The 21,338-nt window shown below is 37.8% G+C and overlaps 1 pseudogene; it reads left to right on the top strand.

Annotated features, from left to right (window-relative positions):
* The first annotated feature begins 455 nt into the window (after positions 1-455).
* Positions 456-4,986, top strand: LOC132365093 (large ribosomal subunit protein uL11-like; annotated as a pseudogene).
* The last annotated feature ends 16,352 nt before the right edge of the window (positions 4,987-21,338 follow it).

Here is a 21,338-nt window from a genome sequence, read left to right on the forward strand (position 1 = left end):
TCCTTAATATCATCAAATATTCTATTGGTGTTCAAATTTCACTGGTTGTCTCATAATGTTTATTTAAAAATTTTTTAAATTTGTTTTAATCAGGATCAAGCAAAGGCCACACTCCTCTTCTGTTCTTTTTTTTTTCCACGTGTAATTTACTTGTTGGAGAACCTGGGATATTTGTTCTATAGTTTCCTACATTCTGGATTTTGTTGATTGCATTCCTGTTATGTTCTTCAATAGATTCTTCTCTCCCATATCATGTAGGGGGCAGTGAAATCCTGAGGCTTGATATGATGTAGTTTTACCTTTTCTTTTCAAAGTGACTTCATAAGTAGCAGTGTATAATTTCATTAGGAGGCACAAAATGCCTGATTGGTTTTCTTTCTGTTAATAGCCATTGATGATCATTGCCTAATTTTTTTTTTTTTATCATTGCCTAATTATTTTTAAGGATTGGCAAAATGGTAAATTTCACCCTGTATTATTTTCCAGAAGAAAAAACTTTCCCTTATAACTATTTGGTTATTCCAAGGTAGTTCATGTAGGAAAGACAGGTTAAAATAAATCCTTGATTCTTTCCTTTACCAGTCTTCAGAGTTATGAGTTAGCGCTCTACTATCCTTCAAAGGTGACCACTGTTTTTTAGTATTATTTATTACAATTCTTAAATAATAAGTATTATTAATAATTTATTATTATTTAATATTTTACTAATAAATTCAAGCATATGGTATGTTTCAGTCCACTGCAGTTATTTTTCTCAAAGTGGCTAAGCTTACCCAAAGGAAGCCTCTTCAAGTTTGTTCTGAGTTCTTTTTTTAAAAAACTTTTATTTATTTATTTATTTATCTTTGACCACACTGCGCCGGCTCGTGGGATCTTTTAGTTCCCTGACCAGGGATCGAACCCATGCCCCCCCGCAGTGGAAGTGAGGATTCTTAACCACTGGACCGCCAGGGAAGTCCCCCTTTTTTTCTTTTTTTTAATTAAAAAAATTTTAATACAATTTTTAAAGGTTACACTCCATTTACAGTTATTACAAATATTGGCTCTATTCCCTATGTTGTACGATAACCCTTGTAGCCTATCTTATACCCAACAGTTTGTACCTCCTGCTCCCCCGCCCTGCTTCTCCCCCCCTCCTCACTGGTGACCACTAGTTTGTTCTGTTCTGAATTCTTTTTGATAGCTTTGCTTTCTAATATGATAACACGTTTCAGGATTATTTAATGTATTTCCTTACTCAGAACTACAAGCAGCCATTTCTCAAAGGAGCCCTTGTTCCTTTTAGTGACAAAAAATGAGGGTGTAGGGGTGCCCATTGCACTTGTTTCTAAGACTTTTCAATAGACAGCTAAGATTTTTTTTTAGAAAAGATAAATATGGGCTTCCCTGGTGGCGCAGTGGTTGAGAATCTGCCTGCCAATGCAGGGGACACGGGTTCGAGCCCTGTTCTGGGAGGATCCCACATGCCGCGGAGCGACTGGGCCCGTGAGCCACAATTGCTGAGCCTGCGCGTCTGGAGCCTGTGCTCCACAACGAGAGAGGCCGCGATGGTGAGAGGCCCGCGCACTGCGATGAAGAGTGGCCCCCACTTGCTGCAGCTGGAGAAAGCCCTCACACAGAAACGAAGACCCAACACAGCCATAAATACATAAATAAATAAATAAAATATTTAAAAAAAAAAAAAAGAAAAGATAAATATATCATGAGCTCATTTTGATATTCACAATTAAATATCTATAGGATTTTTACTTAACGTATTGACCCTACATTTTTATCTCACACAGGAAATCTCAGTTCTCAAAAACACCAACATAATTAGTTATTCATTTTATCACATGGATACACACAGACAGCAATGTCAGAATAAAAACATCACCATCAGCTACTGTGCTACTATGGTCATTGTTCTAAACTGCAAATCTGATCAAGTCATAGCTATGTCTAAACTCCTTGTTTCTTTCCCATTCTCTGAAGAACAAAACCCAGGGATGTTAACATGCTATAAAGCACTTCATTATCTGACCCTATACCACTGGCTAAGCCTGAAGTTCTCTATTCCTCTTCCCCATCCTATTGAACTTTGAGTCATCCATCCAGGCACAGATCAGATGCTTTTTTTTAATGCTGCATTCCCCCTACCTGGCACAAATGGTCACTCTTTCTCTGTGTTCTTCTCTGCCTCACACAGGCTTTTATTGCTGCATTTACCACACTGAATTCTAATTATTATTTTTTTTTTGAAGATTTATTTATTTATTTAATTTTACTATTTTTATTTATTTATTTATTTTTGGCTGTGTTGGGTCTTCGTTTCTGTGCGAGGGCTTTCTCTAGTTGTGGCAAGGGGGGGCCACTCTTCATCACAGTGCGCGGGCCTCTCACTGTCGCGGCCTCTCTTGTTGCGGAGCACAGGCTCCAGACGCGCAGACTCAGTAGTTGTGGCGCACGGGCTTAGTTGCTCCGCGGCATGTGGGATCTTCCCAGACCAGGGCTTGAACCCGCGTCCCCTGCATTAGCAGGCAGATTCTCAACCACTGAGCCACCAGGGAAGCCCCCTAATTATTTATATATATGTGCACATCTTTACTAGATAGTGCACATCTTGATGGAAAAGCTCATTCAATTTTGTATTCCCAGCATCCAAGTTAAGTCCATGATAAATAGAAGGTGCTCAATAGGTACTTGTTTAATTAAGCTAATTTAGTATGACTGAAGAGGTACAAAATCTAGCAATTTTGTTTCCTAATGTTTAAGAAGTTTTCTCTGCAGTGTTTTTAGGAAAAAATTTTTTCTACTGGTAACCTCATATTGCCAGGAATTAAGGAGGCACAGATAAATTATTTGCAAAAGTGTAATTGCTCTTGTGTCTCCCAGGATTAAAGTAAACATAACAATACTGGTAATAATATCTGTGAGCATCAGCAAAGCTCCATGCAGTGACCCAGTAGTCACACCTCTAATATTAACAGGCAGGATCCTGGAGAGTCTTTAGTGTCTGTATGTTCCCCTTCTAATAAATTGCATTTGTAATATTCCTCTTAATCAGGCTCAGTTCTGATCCCACAGAGGACCAAGGCAGAAGGTAAAGTTATTCTCCAGTATTATTTTCTAACTGTTTTAAACATTTGTTTTTCACAGTCATCAGGGAAATGCAAACGAAAACTGCAATAGGATGCACTGTACACCCACTAGAATGGCTAAAATTAAAATATTTGTTCACAGTTTTCAACTAGTCCATGTCAAAGTAGTCCTCATATGTTAATAAACTGTGGTTTATTTCCGCTCCTTTTTCTCTAATAGCATCTATATGTCATGCCAGTTCTCCCCCTCAACTCCTTCTTCTTTTGTATTTATCATTGTTGTTTGAGTTGGAGATTTCTGGATCATCCATTTGTAAGAATTTCCTGTAGGTGAAAAAGGACCAGGATAGCAATCTAGGCTAAGTGATTTTGATATTTTTTTCTAAAGCAGTATCTCTCTTTTCTTTTTTTAAAATAAATTTATTTATTTTTATTTATTTATTTTTTTGGCTGCGTTGGGTCTTCGTTGCTGCCCACGGGCTTTCTCTAGTTGTGGCAAGCAGGGGCTACTCTTTGTTGTGGTGCGCGGGCTTCTCATTGCAGTGGCTTCTCTTGTTGTGGAGCACGGGCTCTAGGTGCGTGGGCTTCAGTAGTTGTCACACGCGGGCTCAGTAGTTGTTGCACACTGGCTTAGTTGCTCTGCAGCATGTGGGATCTTCCCAGACCAGGGCTCGAACCCGTGTCCCCTGAATTGGCAGGTGGATTCTTTACCACTGCGCCACCAGGGAAGCCCAGTATCTCTCTTTTCTGTAGTCACAAAATCAACTGCCTTCCTCCACTCCAGGTTGTCTTCATGATTCTTTATGAAGGCTTGCCTTTTTGCATTTATGTACCTAATGTTTCCCGAAGGACCTTCTGTCAGCATAGCCCTATTCCTGAACCCTCTTTAGCAGACAAATGATATGATTTTTGCACTCAAGGGGTATTCCTCACATTTAGGAAGTAAACATTTTAGTGTGTTCTTTATGACATCTATTATTACTGGGTTTTTTCTCCTCTACTATCTTCCTTTAAGTATCCCGGATGATAAAGGTTTTGGGCATCTGAAGTCATAAGTTTTAGTTCAGGAAGCCACAACAGTGCTGCAGGTGTTTCTGAGAACAGGATGTGCAGAAGGGTCCTAGAAGTGGCAGATGTGAGAAATCAACAGTAAATATTCACTCCCAAAAGGATGAGGTCAGATCACCAGTGAGAACATCTGTGATCAAAGAGGGCAGGTGCAATGAGAGGGTTGGCGATAGAAGGCTTAGAATATGTTTGGGCGAGGAGTCACACAGAGGTGGCAGATTTGAGAAAATAGCACTTTTAAAACAGAAGGGAGCTTTCAGCTTTCAGCTTGAAGTGGCCAAGGTGCAACTTTCTTGGGTCATCCCAAATATGGGTTCATATGACACCAGCCACCTCCACCTTGCCGCCTAAGTTCAACCCCAAGGAGATAAAAGCTGTATATCTGAGGTGCATTGATGGGGAAGTCGGTGCCACATTTGCCCTGGCCAGCAATATCGGCTCCCTAGGTCTGTCTCCAAAAGAGGTTGGTGATGACATCACCAAGGCAACTAGTGATTGGAAGAGTCTGAGGATTACAGTGAAACTGACCATTCAGAACACACAGGCCCAGATTGAGGTGGTACCTTCTGCCTCCGTCCTGATCATCAAAGCTGTCAAAGAACTGCCAAGAGAAAGAAAGAAGCAGAAAAACATTAAGCACGGTGGAAACATCACTTTTGATGAGATTGTCAACGTTGCCCAACAGATGAGGCACTGATCTTTAGCTAGAGAACTCTCTGGAACCATTAAAGAGATCCTGGGGATTTTCCAGCCCGTGGGTTACAATGTTGATGGCTGCCATCCTCACGACATCAGAGATGACATCAACAGTGGTGCAGTGGAATGCCTAGCTAGTTAAGAACTACAAAGGAAAATAATTAAATAAAGGGTTATTTGATGAACAATAAATAAATAAATAAGAGGGGAGTCAGAAAGTGGAGATTAGGACAAGATTCCTTGGTGAAAGTGCTTCTTCACCAGAGGTGGTGAAGATACTATAGAAGTTTGGAACTGATGGTGGGAGCCTTTGTGAACCAAGTTAAGATCTGAAATTTAGGTAAGACTTAGTACTAGAAGTGCAATTTATAATAGCAATAGAAGAGGGAGCTCTTGAACTGAGAAACTGGGAAAGCTACCCCTTCCCTCACTTCAAAAGATCCTCCTTCTAACTGAGAAAAATCTGACTTATTTAAATATAATTGACAAAGTATTGTGCAACTAAAACATCCAAAGGAAGCTGCTCTAGGGAAACAAAAGGGCAAAAAAAAGACCTGAAAATAGATACAAAACTTCCCTACAGATTAACAACACTCCCTACAAAAATATCAGCCCAAAGCAGAAGAAAAGTGCAATATAACATTCCAACATGAATAAAGAGGGATAAAATCTTGATGCAATTGCAGACAGGAAAGAAAACAATAAAAAATAAATACATGACAACATACAAGGGAACTCCCATAAGGCTATCAGCTAATTTTTCAGCAGAAACTCTGCAGACCAGAAGGGAATGGCACAATATATTTAAAGTGATGAAAGGGAAAAATCTACAATCAAGAATACTTTACCCAGCAAGGCTTTTGTTCAGATTTGATGGAGAAATCAAAAGCTTTACAGACAAGCAAAAATTAAAAGAGTTCAGCACCACCAAACCAGCTTTACAACAAATGTTAAAGAATCTTCTCTAGGCAAAAAAGAAAAGGCCACAACTAGAAACAAGAAAATTGTGAGGTGAAAAACTCAGCAGTAAAGGCAAACACACAGTAAAGGTAGGAAATCATCCACAAACAAAACTCGTAGGGAGGATAAAAGACAAGAGAAGTAAAATCATTTATATTTACAATAAGCAGTTAAGGGATACATGAAACAATTAGCTATTAAATATTATATCAAAAACAGTAATCATGAGGGGAGGAGAATACAAATGCAGGGTTTTAAAAGTGCAGTTGAAATGAAGAGATCAGCAATTAAAACAATTATGTATACAGACAGCTATAAAAAAAAAACCTCATGGTAACTGCAAACCAAAAACCTATAATAGATATACACATAAAAAAGAAAAAAGAATCCAAACATAACACTAAAGGTAGTCATCAAATCACAGGAGAAGAGAACAAAAGAAGAAGAATGGCAAAAAAAGACATACAAAAACAAATCTCAAACAGTTAACAAAATGGCAATAAGAACATACACAGTGATAATTACCTTAAATATAAACAGTCTAAATGCTTCAACCAAAAGCCACAGAGTGGTTGAATGGATACAAAAACAAGACTTGTACATATGCTGCCTACAAGAGACTCACTTCAGACCTAGGGACACATACAGACTGAAAGTGAGGGGATGGAAAAAGGTATTCCATGCAAATGGAAATCATAGTCAATGGTGAAAAGTTGAGAGCATTTCCTCTAAGATCAGGAACATAACAAGGATGCCCACTCTCACCAATTTTATTCAACATAGTTTTGGAAGTCCTAGCCACAGCAATCAGAGGAGAAAAATAAATGAAAGGAATCCAGATTGGAAAGGAAGAAGTAAAACTGTCACTGTTTGCCGATGACATGATACTATACACAGAAAATCTGAAAAATGCCACCAGAAAACTACTAGAGCTCATCAGTGAATTTGGTAAAGTTGCAGAATGCAAAATTAATATACAGAAATCTGTTGCATTTCTATACACTAACAATGAACTATCAGAAAGAGGAATTAAGGAAACATCCCATTTACCATCACATCAAAAAGAATAAAATACCTAGGAATAAACCTAGGTATAAAATAAAATAAAATACCTCAGGAGGCAAAACACCTGTACTTGGAAAACTATAAGACACTGATGAAAGAAATTGAAGATGACACTAACAGATGGAAAGATATACTGTGTTCTTGGATTGGAAGCATCAGTATTGTTAAAATGACCATACTACCCAAGGCAATCTACAGATTCAATGCAATCCATATAAAAATACCAATGGCATTTTTCACAGAACTAGAACAAATAATTTTAAAATTTGTATGGAAACATAAAAGACCCCAAATAGTCAAAACAATCTAGAGAAAGAACAGAGCTGGAAGAATCTCACTCCCTGACTTCAGACTATACTACAAAGCTACAGTAATCAAAACAGTATGGTACTGGCACAAAAACAGACACATAGAATGGAACAGGAAAGACAACCCAGAAATAAACCCATGCACTATGGTCAATTAATCTATGACAAAGGAGGCAAGAATATACAATGGAGAAAAGACAGTCTCTTTGATAAGTGGTGCTGGGAAAACTGGACAGCTACATGTAAAAGAATGAAATTAGAACACTCTCTAACACTGTATACAAAATAAACTCAAAATGGATTAAATACCTAAATGTAAGACCAGATACTATGAAACTCCTTGAGGAAAACATAGGCAGAACATTCTTTGACATAAACTGCAGCAATATTTATTTTGGATCCCTCTCCTAAAGCAAAGGAAACAAAAGCAAAAATAAACAAATGGGACCTAAATAAAACTAAAAGTTTTTCACAGCAAAGGAAACCATCATCAAAACAAAAAGACAACCTACTTAATGGGAGAAAATATTTGCAAATGATATGACCTATAAGGGGTTAATATTCAACATATATAAACAGCTCATATAATTCAACATCAAAAAAATAAAAATTAAAAAATGGGCAGAAGGACTGAATATATATTTTTCCAAAGAAGAAATGCAGATGGCCAACAGGCACATGAAAAGATGCTCTACATCACTAATAATCAGGGAAATGCAAATCAAAACCACAATGAGATATCACCTCATACTGGTCAGAATGGCTATCATCAAAAAAAACACAAATAACAAATGTTGGCGAGGATGTGGAGAAAAGGGAACCCTCCTACAGTGTTGGTAGGAATGTAAATTGGTGCAGCCACTGTGGAAAACAGTACAGAGGTTTCTCAAAAAAACTAAAAATAGAACTACAGTATGATCCAGCAATTCCACTCCTGGGTAAATATTGAAAAAAACCAAAAACACTAATTCGAAAAGGTATTGATACATGGACCCCAACGTTCATAGCAGCATTAGTTACAATTGGCAAGGTATGGAAGCAACCTAAGTATCCATCAACAGATGACTGGATAAAGAAAATGTGATATATATATATATATATATATATATATATATATATATATATATACATATATATATATATATATATATATATATATATACATACACACATAGACACAATGGGATACTACTCGGCCATAAAAAAAAATGAAATTTTGCCATTTGCAGCAACGTGTATGGACCTGGAGGGCATAATGCTAGGTGAAATACATCAGACAGAGAAAAACAAATACTACAAGATATCACTTATACACGAAATCTAAAAAAATACAATAAACTAGTGAACATAACAAAAAGAAGCAGACTCACAGATACAGAGAACAAACTAGTGGTTACCAGTGCGGGGAAGGGTGAAGGGGTGAGGGAGTGGGAGGTACAAACTATTGGGTGTAAGATAAGCTACAAAGATGTATTGTACAACTTGGGGAATATAGCCAATATCTTGTAATAATTGTAAATGGAGTGTAACCTTTAAAAAATAAATAGATACATTAACACAGGGAAGACTTGGTCACCAAAGGAAGCTGATGGTCAGTCAATAGGAAGATTTGAAATGGTACCTAGTAAAATTTAGGAAAGAAATGGAAGAAACAGAATCATTTCATAAATAAAGACTAAATTACAAATAGCATAAGAAGAAATAGACCCTATAGAAAGCACAGCAGGACACAGAGTATACATATGGAAAAAATGAAGTATAAGGGAAATAAGCAAAAAGATTTTTTTAAAGTAAATATGGGGTTTCCCTGGTGGCTCAGTGGTTGAGAATCTGCCTGCCAATGCAGGGGACACGGGTTCGAGCCCTGGTCTGGGAAGATCCCACATGCCGTGGAGCAACTAGGCCCGTGAGCCACAACTACTGAGCCTGCATGTCTGGAGCTTGTGCTCTGCAACAAAAGAGGCCGCGACAGTGAGAGGCCTGCGCACCGCGATGAAGAGTGGCCCCCGCTCACCACAACTAGAGAAAGCCCTCGCACAGAAACGAAGACCTAACACTGCCAAAAATAAAAAATAAATTAATTAATTAAAAAAAAAAAGAAGAAAAGATTTTTTTAAATTAATGTTATAAATGGTAGGCAAAAATGATTCAAAATATGAATAATTGGAGTTCTTCCAGTTGGAGGAAATACAAAAGAATGGAGTAAAGCAAACACTAGAAAATGCTGTGAAATAGGACTTGAATTTGTATATTAAAAAGCATATCCAAGATATGGAAAAAAACTATCTCAGAATGATCAATACCAAGACATATCCTACTAACATATACCCTGCCAACACAAGATGTAGCCTACTAACACTAGTAGCACACTTTGAGAATCTGGGCAAAAACATTGTGTCATTTATAAGGGAAAGAAAGACAAGTTGGCATAGCTAGAGTCAATGCTAACAGAAACAGAACAATATTTATCAGATACTTGAGGAAAGTTTGAGCCAAGGATTTTAAATCCATCCAAGATATCCTTCAAGTGTCAAAGGTACAGGCAAAAATTTCTGCAAATTCATAGACTGAGGGAATACTATCTGCATTAGGCCTTGCTGAAGTACCTCCCAAAGAACAAAATTGACCCAAGCAGAAAAATGATCAGGGAAACATCAGCAAAAGTCCTCAGAGTGGGCTTCCCTGGTGGCGCAGTGGTTGAGAATCTGCCTGCCAATGCAGAGGATATGGGTTCGAGCCCTGGTCTGGGAAGATCCCACATGCCGCGGAGCAACTGGGCCCGTGAGCCACAATTACTGAGCCTGCCCGTCTGGAGCCTGTGCTCCGCAACGAGAGAGGCCGCGATAGTGAGAGGCCCGCGCACCGCGATGAAGAATGGCCCCCACTTGCCGCAACTAGAGAAAGCCCTCACACAGAAACGAAGACCCAACACAACCATAAAAAGAAGTAAATAAATAAACCCAAAGTTAAAAAAAAAAAAAAAAAAAAGTCCTCAGAGTGAACACTGAATGTATTTAACAATGAAACTACGGCTAAAACAAGGACTAACATAAGGGTTACAAAATAAAATGTAATATGATGATTGTATTTATATAAGCTTTCACTATGGAGGCTGTTATATTAAAAATTATAGTTCTTATGATATTTTTATTCTAGTGACTGTCCTTATAGTTAGACTTTTACATCAAACTCTTAGAACCCTCTTTCTTCAGGCAGTATCTATTGACTCCTACTATGAACATCAAGTGAATTAGCTTGTAACTCCTTCCTTTCTTTTCTTTGTAGCTTTCTCTACTCAATTTTAGTTAACAATATTATTATTTATTATGGGCTGAATTGTGTCCTCCCAAAAGGCATGAGGTATGTATATGCTTATTTTATAAGATAAAATGACATGTCTTTTTCCAAAGTGATTGTACCACTTTATATTCTCACCAACAATGTGTGAGAGATTCAGTTATTTCACCACCTTGCCAGCATATGGTGTTGACAGTCATTTTAATTTTAGCCATTCTGATGATTATATAGTGACTCATTGTAATTTTGGGGTTTGTATTTCCCAGTGACTAATGATGTTAAGGAAGTTTTATGTGTGTTTCATTGTTTTTCCCCATGACCGGAGCTTACTCATTGGTACTAAACTGTCTAAACCCTCAAAATCCTGTTAGGATCATGAACAAAATTGCTTTAGACCTTTGATTTGGAAGGTGTCACAATTTTCAAATTTAATCTTCCTCTTCTCTTTTCATTATTCAAAGCTTCTTTCTTTCAGGAAACATTTTAGTTTTATTTTATAAAGTTTCCAAGCTACTTCTGTTAAAATTATTCCTAGATATTTTATGTATTGATATTTGTAGCTAAACAAGATATCTTTTTAAAAATATTTTCTCTATTTGTTGATACTATATTTGAAAAGTTGATTTGTAGATATTCATCCTGCATCCAGCCAGGATGCAGGATAACTTATAACTTACAAGAAAGTTTATAACTTTCTTGTAAGTTATAATAGTTTTTCAGTTCTAGTTATAATCATATCACATTAAATAAGTTTTTTTCAAACAGATCTTTTCCTTTAGCTTTTCTATTGCATTGCCTATAATAGTGGTGCTCAAACAAGGTGATTTTTGCCTCTCAAGAGATATTTGGCAATGTGTGGAAACAGTTTTCCCACAACTGGAGAAGGTTCCATCTAGTAGGTAGAGGCCAGGGATGCTGCTAGACACCTTACAATGCAAAGGATTACTCCACATAACAAGGGTCATTTGCCTCAAAATGTCAGTAGTACTGAGGTTGAGAAACGCTGCTTGAGAACATTCAGAAAAAACAATAAGTAGTGCTGAGCATAATGAAGTCTTGTCTTATTCCCAATTTAATGTGAATTTCTATCATTCATTAACAAGTATAAAATTGGATATAAATTAGTAATTATAAAAGTGAGAATTTATTCAAGAATGCTTTGTCAACTAGTATTTCTCCAGTGGTGACAAGCTCACCATGGCAGTGATTTTCAAGATGTGTGACTTGTAGAAATGGTGTGAAGAGGTAGGAAAAGAAGTCCACTATGTGGACCATTTCCCACTAGAATTGCTAAAGCATAAAGCACTATATGATGTTAATATCAGCCAGACTACTTTGGACCTGCCTGTAGAAGCCCATGCCCTTATATTTTGCTTGTAAACAATGATATTGTTCACAGTGAAGCTCTTTGCGTTAAAAGCATCTGTGAGCTTAGTATTTGTATGTCTGAATAGGTCTATTCTACCCTAACTCTACTAATTTCCCCCCTCAGCATTTTGAAGATGTTTTTTCATTTCTTTGCTTCTAATATTGAGATACATCAGGTTTTCTTAAATGATGACTTAGGCAAACTTTTTCATCCTTGATGCTCTAAAATTTCACTGTAATGGATCTTTCTCAGTTTCTTTCCTCTTGGAACTCTAATTAGATCTTTTGTTGGAACTCCATGTTTTAACATTTTAAAGACCATTTCTTTACTCCTTTGTCAGAGAATCTTAGCTTACTTCTAGACCACTCATTTGATTAGCTGTGTGTATTTGAATATTCAGCCCATTTGTTAACTTGAATTTTTCCAGGATATCTAGTTGGTTCTTTCTTATGATCACTTGTTCTTGTTTAGAACAAGATACTTTTTTTTTTTTTTAATGTCTGAAACATTTATATTAACATATTTCCATACATATTTCCATACAAATACAAATATAAGATTTTTAGAAATTTCATGTAATGTCTGAAACATTTATATTAACATGTTTCCATACAAATAACCCAATGAAAGTTTAGTATTAGTTGTTTTGTTTGTTTGTTTATACTGCAGGTTCTTATTAGGCATCAGTTTTATACACATCAGTGTATATATGTCAATCCCAATCGCCCAATTCAGCACACCACCATCCCCACCCCACCGCAGTTTTCCCCCCTTGGTGTCCATATGTCCATTCTCTACATCTGTGTCTCAACTTCTGCCCTGCAAACTGGCTCATCTGTACCATTTTTCTAGGTTCCGCATACATGCATTAATATACGATATTTGTTTTTCTCTTTCTGACTTACTTCACTCTGTATGACAGTCTCTAGATCCATCCACGTCTCAACAAATGACTCAATTTCGTTCCTTTTTATGGCTGAGTAATATTCCATTGTATATATGTACCACATCTTCTTTATACATTCGTCTGTTGATGGGCATTTAGGTTGCTTCCATGACCTGGCTATTGTAAATAGTGCTGCAATGAACATTCGGGTGCATGTGTCTTTTTGAATTACGGTTTTCTCTGGGTATATGCCCAGTAGTGGGATTGCTGGGTCATATGGTAATTCTATTTTTAGTTTTTTAAGGAACCTCCATATTGTTCTCCATAGTGGCTGTATCAATTTACATTCCCACCAACAGTGCAAGAGGGTTCCCTTTTCACCACACCCTCTCCAGCATTTGTTGTTTGTAGATTTTCTGATGATGCCCATTCTAACAGGAGTGAGGTGATACCTCATTGTAGTTTTGATTTGCATTTCTCTAATAATTAGTGATGTTGAGCATCTTTTCATGTGCTTCGTGGCCATCTGTATGTCTTCTTTGGAGAAATGTCTATTTAGGTCTTCTGCCCATTTTTGGATTGGGGTGTTTGTTTCTTTGATATTGAGCTGAATGAGCTGTTTATATATTTTGGAGATTAATCCTTTGTCCGTTGATTCATTTGCAAATATTTTCTCCCATTCTGAGGGTTGTCTTTTCGTCTTGTTTATGGTTTCCTTTGCTGTGCAAAAGCTTTGAAGTTTCATTAGGTCCCACTTGTTTATTTTTGTTTTTATTTCCATTACTCTAGGAGGTGGATCAAAAAAGATCTTGCTGTGATTTATGTCAAAGAGTGTTCTTCCTATGTTTTCCTCTAAGAGTTTTATAGTGTCCAGTCTTATATTTAGGTCTCTAATCCATTTTGAGTTTACTTTTGTGTATGGTGTTAGGGAGTATTCTAATTTCATTCTTTTACATGTAGCTGTCCAGTTTACCCAGCACCATTTATTGAAGAGACTGTCTTTTCTCCATTGTATATCTTTGCCTCCTTTGTCATAGATTAGTTGACCATAGGTGCGTGGGTTAATGTCTGGGCTTTCTATCTTCTTCCATTGATCTATGTTTCTGTTTTTGTGCCAGTACCATATTGTCTTGATTACTGTAGTTTTGTAGTATAGTCTGAAGTCAGGGAGTCTGATTCCTCCAGCTCCATTTTTTTGCCTCAAGACTGCTTTGCCTATTCGGGGTCTTTTGTGTCTCCATACAAATTTTAAGATGATTTGTTCTAGCTCCGTAAAAAATGCCATTGGTAATTTGATAGGGATTGCATTGAATCTGTAGATTGCTTTGGGTAGTATACTCATTTTCACAATGTTGATTCTTCCAATCCAAGAACATGGTATCTCTCTCCATCTGTTGGTATCATCTTTAATTTCTTTCATCAGTGTCTTATAGTTTTCTGCATACAGGTCTTTTGTCTCCCTAGGTAGGTTTATTCCTAGGTATTTTATTCTTTTTGTTGCAATGGTAAATGGGAGTGTTTCCATAATTTCTCTTTCAGATTTTTCATCATTAGTGTATAGGAATGCAAGAGATTTCTGTGCATTAATTTTGTATCCTGCAACTTTACCATATTCATTAATTAGCTCTAGCAGTTTTCTGGTGGCAGTTTTAGGATTCTCTATGTATAGTATCATGTCATCCGCAAACAGTGACAGTTTTACTTCTTCTTTTCCAATTTGTATTCCTTTTATTTCTTTTTCTTCTCTGATTGCCGTGGCTAGGACTTCCAAAACTATGTTGAATAATAGTGGTGAGAGTGGACATCCTTGTCTCGTTCCTGATCTTAGAGGAAATGCTTTCAGTTTTTCACCATTGAGAATGATGTTTGCTGTGGGTTTGTCATATATGGCCTTTATTATGTTGAGGTAGGTTCCCTCTATGCCCACTTTCTGGAGAGTTTTTATCAGAAATGGGTGTTGAATTTTGTCAAAAGCTTTTTCTGCATCTATTGAGATGATCATATGGTTTTTATTCTTCAATTTGTTAATATGGTGTATCACATTGATTGATTTGCGTATATTGAAGAATCCTTGCATCCCTGGGATAAATCCCACTTGATCGTGGTGTATGATCCTTTTAATGTGTTGTTGGATTCTATTTGCTAGTATTTTGTTGAGGATTTTTGCATCTATATTCATCAGTGATATTAGTCTGTAATTTTCTTTTTTTGTAGTGTCTTTGTCTGGTTTTGGTATCAGGGTGATGGTGGCCTCATAGAATGAGTTTGGGAGTGTTCCTTCCTATGCAATTTTTTGGAAGAGTTTGAGAAGGATGGGTGTTAGCTCTTCTCTAAATGTTTGATAGAATTCACCTGGGAAGCCATCTGGTCCTGGACTTTTGTTTGTTGGAAGATTTTTAATCACAGTTTCAATTTCATTACTTGTGATTGGTCTGTTCATATTTTCTATTTCTTCCTGGTTCAGTCTTGGAAGGTTATACCTTTCTAAGAATTTGTCCATTTCTTCCAGGTTGTCCATTTTATTGGCATAAAGTTGCTTGTAGTAGTCTCTTAGGATGCTTTGTATTTCTGCAGTGTCTGTTGTAACTTCTCCTTTTTCATTTCTGATTTTATTGATTTGAGTCCTCTCCCTCTTTTTCTTGATGAGTCTGGCTAATGGCTTATCAATTTTGTTTATCTTCTCAAATAACCAACTTTTAGTTTTATTGATCTTTGCTATTGTTTTCTTTGTTTCTATTTCATTTATTTCTGCTCTGATCTTTATGATTTCTTTCCTTCTGCTAACTTTGGGTTTTGTTTGTTCTTCTTTCTCTAGTTTCTTTAGGTGTAAGGTTAGATTGTTTACTTGAGATTTTTCTTGTTTCTTTAGGTAGGCTTGTATAGCTATAAACTTCCCTCTTAGAACCGCTTTTGCTGCATCCCATAGGTTTTGGGTCGTCGTGTTTTCATTGTCATTTGTCTCTAGGTATTTTTTGATTTCCTCTTTGATTTCTTCAGTGATCTCTTGGTTATTTAGTAACGTATTGTTTAGCCTCCATGTGTTTGTCCTTTTTACGTTTTTTTCCCTGTAATTCATTTCTAATCTCATAGCGTTGTGGTCAGAAAAGATGCTTGATATGATTTCAATTTTCTTAAATTTACTGAGGCTTGATTTGTGACCCAAGATGTGATCTATCCTGGAGAATGTTCCGTGTGCACTTGAGAAGAACGTGTAATCTGCTGTTTTTGGATGGAATGTCCTATATATATCAATTAAATCTATCTGGTCTATTGTGTCATTTAAAGCTTCTGTTTCCTTATTTATTTTCATTTTGGATGATCTGTCCATTGGTGTAAGTGGAGTGTTAAAGTCCCCCACTATTATTATGTTACTGTCGATTTCCTCTTTTATAGCTGTTAGCAGTTGCCTTATGTATTGAGGTGCTCCTATGTTGGGTGCATATATATTTATAAATGTTATATCTTCTTCATGGATTGATCCCTGGATCATTATGTAGTGTCCTTCCTTGTCTCTTGTAACATTCTTTATTTTAAAGTCTATTTTATCTGATATGAGTATAGCTACTCCAGCTTTCTTTTGATTTCCCTTTGCATGGAATATCTTTTTCCATCCCCTCACTTTCAGTCTGTATGTGTCCCTAGGTCTAAAGTGGGTCTCTTGTAGACAGCATATATATGGGTCTTGTTTTTGTATCCATTCAGCCAGTCTATGTCTTTTGGTTGGGGCATTTAATCCATTCACGTTTAAGGTAATTATCGATATGTATGTTCCTATGACCATTTTCTTAATTGTTTAGGGTTTGTTTTTGTAGGTCCTTTTCTTCTCTTGTGTTTCCCACTTAGAGAAGTTCCTTTAGCATTTGTTGTAGAGCTGGTTTGGTGGTGCTGAATTCTCTTAGCTTTTGCTTGTCTGTAAAGCTTTTGATTTCTCCATCAAATCTAAATGAGATCCTTGCCGGGTAGAGTAATCTTGGTTGTAGGTTCTTCCCTTTCATCACTTTAAGTATATCATGCCACTCCCTTCTGGCTTGCAGAGTTTCTGCTGAGAAATCAGCTGTTAACCTTATGGGAGTTCCCTTGTATGTTATTTGTCGTTTTTCCTTTGCTGCTTTCAATAATTTTTCTTTGTCTTTAATTTTTGCCACTTTGATTACTATGTGTCTCGGCGTGTTTCTCCTTGGGTTTATCCTGTATGGGACTCTCTACACTTCCTGGACTTGGGTGGCTATTTCCTTTCCCATGTTAGGGAAGTTTTCGACTATAATCTCTTCAAATATTTTCTCTGGTCCTTTCTCTCTCTCTTCTCCTTCTGGGACCCCTATAATACGAATGTTGTTGCGTTTAATGTTGTCCCAGAGGTCTCTTAGGCTGTCTTCATTTCTTTTCATTCTTTTTTCTTTAGTCTGTTCCGCAGCAGTGAATTCCATCATTCTGTCTTCCAGGTCACTTATCCGTTCTTCTGCCTCAGTTATTCTGCTATGGATTCCTTCTAGTGTAGTTTTCATTTCAGTTATTGTATTGGTCATCTCTGTTTGTTTGTTCTTTAATTCTTCTAGGTCTTTGTTAATCATTTCTTGCATCTTCTCAATCTTTGCCTCCATTCTTATTCCAAGGTCCTGGATCATCTTCACTATCATTATTCTGAATTCTTTTTCTGGAAGGTTGCCTATCTCCACTTCATTTAGTTGTTTCTCTGGGGTTTTTTCTTGTTCCTTCATCTGGTACATAGCCCTCTGCCTTTTCATCTTCTCTATCTTTCTGTAACTGTGGTTTTTGGTCCACAGGCTGCAGGATTATAGTTTTTCTTGCTTCTGTTGTCTGCCCTCTGGTGGTTGAGGCTATCTAAGAGGCTTGATGGGAGGCTCTGGTGGTGGGTAGAGCTGACTGTTGCTGTGGTGGTCAGAGCTCAGTAAAACCTTAATCCACTTGACTGTTGATGGGTGGGGCTGGGTTCCCTCCCTGTTGCTGTGGCGGTCAGAGCTCAGTAAAACCTTAATCCACTTGACTGTTGATGGGTGGGGCTGGGTTCCCTCCCTGTTGGCTGTTTTGCCTGAGGCAACCCAACACTGGAGCCTACCCGTGCTCTTTGGTGGGGTTAATGGCAGACTCTGGGAGGGCTCACGCCAAGGAGAACTTCCCAGAACCTCTGCTGCCAGTGTCCTTATCCCCACGGTGAAACAGAGCCACCACTCGCCTCTGCAGGAGACCCCCCAACACCAGCAGGTAGGTCTGGTTCAGTCTCCCCCAGGCTCACTGCTCCTTCCCCTGGGTCCTGATGCACACATTACTTTGTGTGTGCCCTCCAAGAGTGGGGTCTCTGTTTCCCCCAGTCCCGTCAAAGTCCTGCAATCCAATTCCCACTAGGCTTCAAAGTCTGATTCTCTAGGAATTCCTCCTTCCGTTGCCTGACCCCCAGGTTGGGAAGCCTGACGTGGGGCTCAGAACCTTTACTCCAGTGGGTGGACTTCTGTGGTATAAGTGTTCGCCAGTCTGTGAGTCACCCACCCAGCAGTTATGGGGTTTGATTTTACTCTGATTGCGCCCCTCCTACCGTCTCACTGTGGCTTCTCCTCTGTCCTTGGACGTGGGGTATCCTCCTTGGTGAAGTCCAGGGTCTTCCTGTCAATGATTGTCCAGCAGCCAGTTGTGATTCTGGTGCTCTCGCAAGAGGGAGTGACAGCACGTCCTTCTACTCCGCCATCTTGGTTAATCCAAGATACTTTTTTTTTAATGTGCAATCTTTATTAATACAAATGTAACATAACAAGTGGGCATTGAACATTTTAAAGCATACATGACATATGGATTTTTGCACAGTGATTGCAGTAGTAATGACAAGCTAAAAACATTCACCCAACATAGGAATGAATAGAAGAACAGAGTAAACATGGACATACATTCAAAAGAAAGGGGACGTGGGGGGCTGTTCAATTCATATAAAGTTTCAGTTATGCAAGATGAATAAGTTCCAAAGATCTGTTGTACAACATAGTACCTATAGTTAACAAGACTGCATTTTAAAAAATTTTATTTATTTATTTATTTATGGCAGCGTTGGGTCTTAGTTGCATCAGGTGGGATCTTCGTTGAGGCATGTGGGATATTTCCTTGTGGCGCAGGGGCTCTTTGTTGTGGCACGTGGTTTTTTTTTTTTTCTCTCTCTCTCTAGTTGAGGTGCGCGAGTTCAGTAGTTGTGGTGCGCGGTCTTAGTTGCCCCGTGGCCTGTGGGGTCTTTGTTCCATGACCAGGGATGGAACCCGTGTCCCCTGCATTGGAAGGCGGATTATTTATCACTGGACCACCAGGGAAGTCCCAACAATACTGTATTGTGCACTTAAAAATTTAAGTGGGTAGATTTCAAATTAAGTATTCTTACCACAATTTAAAAAAATAAAATAAAAGAAGCTTGGTTCAAAAATAAGTAGTTTTAGCAAAACATAAACATAAAAGTTGAAATCAAGCTTTTTAAGCAATTCAACATCACATTTCATGAACACCATAATAGAGAATATTTATCAGACAGTTAATTAATCCTTCCTCAGCTCCACCACTAAGTAGCAGTATGACTTTGGGTAAGTTACTGCTTTGTCTTAGTGTCATCTGTAAAATGGAGATAAAAAAGAACCTATCTCATAGGCTTGTGGTGATGATTAAATATGTAGAACAAGAAACTTCTAATATTAAATGTTTTAAGATTCTGTCTCAATTTCAGTGACATGTTTTCTTATGCTAAGTGCTTCCACTGGGCTTCCCTGGTGGCGCAGTGGTTGAGAATCTGCCTGCCAATGCAGGGGACACGGGTTCGAGCTCTGGTCTGGGAAGATCCCACATGCCGCAGAGCAACTAGGCCCATGAGCCACAACTACTGAGCCTGCGCGTCTAGAGCCTGTGCTCCGCAACAAGAGAGGCCGCAATAGTGAGAGGCCCGCGCACCGCGATGGAGAGTGGCCCCCACTTGCCGCAACTAGAGAAAGCCCTCGCATAGAAACGAAGACCCAACACAGCCAAAAATAAATAAATAAATAAATTTATAAGTGCTTCCATTATATACTGGCTTTCCAAGTTTAAGAAATGGCACTGTTTATTATACAAATAATATAATGGTGAAAAACTCAATGGTGAAAAACTGAAAGCATTTCCTCTAAGATCAGGAACAAGACAAGGATGTCCACTCTCACCACTATTATTCAACATAGTTCTGGAAGTCCTAGCCACGGCAATCAGAGAAGAAAAAGAAATAAAAGGAATACAAATTGGAAAAGAAGAAGTAAAACTGTCACTGTTTGCGGATGACATGATACTATACATAGAGAATCCTAAAACTGCCACCAGAAAACTGCTAGAGCTAATCAATGAATATGGTAAAGTTGCAGGATACAAAATTAATGCACAGAAATCTCTTGCATTCCTATACACTAATGATGAAAAATCTGAAAGAGAAATTAAGGAAACACTCCCATTTACCAATGCAACAAAAAGAATAAAATACCTAGGAATAAACCTACCTAGGGAGACAAAGGACCTGTATGCAGAAAACTATAAGACACTGATGAAAGAAATTAAAGATGATACCAACAGATGGAGAGATATACCATGTTCTTGGATTGGAAGAATCAACATTGTGAAAATGAGTATAATACCCAAAGCAGTCTACAGATTCAATGCAATCCCTATCAAATTACCAATGGCATTTTTTACGGAGCTAGAACAAATCATCTTAAAATTTGTATGGAGACACAAAAGACCCCGAGTAGCCAAAGCAGTCTTGAGGCAAAAAAATGGAGCTGGAGGAATCAGACTCCCTGACTTCAGACTATACTACAAAGCTACAGTAATCAAGACAATATGGTACTGGCACAAAAACAGAAACATAGATCAATGGAACAAGATAGAAAGCCCAGAGATTAACCCACGCACCTATGGTCAACTAATCTATGACAAAGGAGGCAAAGATATACAATGGAGAAAAGACAGTCTCTTCAATAAGTGGTGCTGGGAGAACTGGACAGCTACATGTAAAAGAATGAAATTAGAATACTCCCTAACACCATACACAAAAATAAACTCAAAATGGATTAGAGACCTAAATATAAGACTGGACACTATAAAACTCTTAGAGGAAAACATAGGAAGAACACTCTTTGACATAAATCACAGCAAGATCTTTTTTGATCCACCTCCTAGAGTAATGGAAATAAAAACAAAAATAAACAAGTGGGACCTAATGAAACTTCAAAGCTTTTGCACAGCAAAGGAAACCATAAACAAGACGAAAAGACAACCTTCAGAATGGGAGAAAATATTTGCAAATGAATCAACGGACAAAGGATTAATCTCCAAAATATATAAACAGCTCATTCAGCTCAATATTAAAGAAACAAACACCCCAATCCAAAAATGGGCAGAAGACCTAAATAGACATTTCTCCAAAGAAGACATACAGACGGCCACGAAGCACATGAAAAGATGCTCAACATCACTAATTATTAGAGAAATGCAAATCAAAACTACAATGAGGTATCACCTCACTCCTGTTAGAATGGGCATCATCAGAAAATCTACAAACAACAAATGCTGGAGAGGGTGTGGAGAAAAGGGAACCCTCTTGC

The sequence above is a fragment of the Balaenoptera ricei genome, chromosome 4 (genome assembly GCF_028023285.1).
Source record: "Balaenoptera ricei isolate mBalRic1 chromosome 4, mBalRic1.hap2, whole genome shotgun sequence".
Classification (NCBI taxonomy): domain Eukaryota; kingdom Metazoa; phylum Chordata; class Mammalia; order Artiodactyla; family Balaenopteridae; genus Balaenoptera; species Balaenoptera ricei.